Consider the following 1,874-nt stretch of genomic DNA (forward strand, 5'->3'; position numbering starts at 1 on the left):
CAATCATATCGCGCATATAAACAATTATGTGTTTTCATCAACAACACCTCATAACTAACTAATAACAAGCTAACCATGCCTATAATATCATATAGAACATTCAACTAGCTTCCTAACACTTCGAACGGCGTACGAAACGGAGCTAAGGATCAAAAGTTACAAGGTTCCAAAGTTTGGATAATTAAATATACTACACAACTCATCACTTGATCCTAATAAAAATAATGGGATACTTCATCCTATGAATCATTTAATTAGATAATAATATAGGTTATTGCGTTAGCTTTCCAACGCTTCGAACGGCGACAAAATCGGAGTTACGGTTCAAGAGTTACGAAGTTTCAAAGTTTTGGAAAAACAAAATATGCTGTTGGCCGCTCAGCGGGATGCTTTAGGCCGCTAAGCGGAAATTCCAGAAACGGACCAACGAAAACTCCGCTCAGCGGGCCTGAGGCCGCTTAGCGGACCTGAGAAAAACCAGAAAAAACCCAGCACGAACAGAACTGTCTCAAGCCCCTTATACCCACCAAAACCACTCCAAAACATCATTATAACACCAATACAACACATACATACTATATAAACAACATAACATCCAACTTTCATGGTTGATTCATTAATCTATCTCAAAACCTAACATTTTACCCAAACTCAATCAAGCCATAGAAAAGGAAAACAAACATGATCAATCACCACAACACAACAAGGATATCATTTATTCATCATACAATCATTCTCAAACAAACTTAGATCAAACAAAGATCACATAAGAAAATTGTGGAAATTGGAACAAGGAGAACAAGAACACAAACAAGAACAAGACTATAAGAATCATACATCCAAGATAAATTAGATTCACCCCCTTACCTTGCTATAGCAACGATCGGAACTCGAATCGGTCGAGAATCCACCAATCTACACTTTTCCTCCTCTTCCTCTTCTTCTTTCTCTCTTCTCTTTCTTTCTTTCCTTTCTTTCTCTTCTTTTTCTTTCTATCTTTGTTTTCTTTATAAAGAAAATATCTTCCTCGCGGAAATGACCAAAATGCCCCTACGCTCAAATATCGTTCAAACGCCCCAAAACGCGGAATATTACCTTACTAATATTTCCGGTACCAAAAATATGAAAACCTTCAATTAAATATTAGTCCGCCATCCCGAACTAATACCGACTGAAACAACTCCAAAAACGGTACAATTCCAATAAACGTCACAAACGTCCAAATCAAGTATATACTTATTTTCCGGGCGTTACACGGTGTACGCACGCACCATTTTCCTTTACGATCCGTGACGGCTTGGTTGCTGAGAGGGGTCCGCCCTCTTGTCTATGGCCCGATCATTTTCGCGAGGTCTAATGCTTGGTTGACTTGGGTTGAGCTGCTCCCCTTGGCTATGGCGGGACCGCTTTTCTACCACTCGGCCAGTGCCGTTGGTTTTGTTTGCTTTACGAGCGGAGCACGTTTGTGTGATATTATTGTGTGCTTCCCCTTTTCCTCGTAGGTTGCTATTTTAGTTTAGACTTGTACCCTTTGTATGATAACATTAGGTAGCAAGCTTTCCCCCTTAGTTTAGGTTTTCCTCATGCATCTTTTAAAACACAAACCACACTCTTTGATTTTCTTTTTTTAAGAGCTTGTTATTTCCGCTCCATTCCCAAGCCTAAGTCTCCAAAAGTTGAGCAGCGGAGTGTGAATGTAACTTGTTCACCTAAAAAACACAAAATAAACAAAAATTAGTTAGCCGAGCTACGGTACCTCTGATTCCGCAAAATGGATACGTAGGCAGCGGAGTAGGGCCCGTGCGAGTATAACTCTTTCTTTTCCCTACATTTTGCATGCAATTTAGTCCAGATTAGCGTAGATTTGTTACACA

This window comes from Vicia villosa, linkage group LG4 (genome assembly GCF_029867415.1).
Source record: "Vicia villosa cultivar HV-30 ecotype Madison, WI linkage group LG4, Vvil1.0, whole genome shotgun sequence".
In the NCBI taxonomy this organism is placed as follows: domain Eukaryota; kingdom Viridiplantae; phylum Streptophyta; class Magnoliopsida; order Fabales; family Fabaceae; genus Vicia; species Vicia villosa.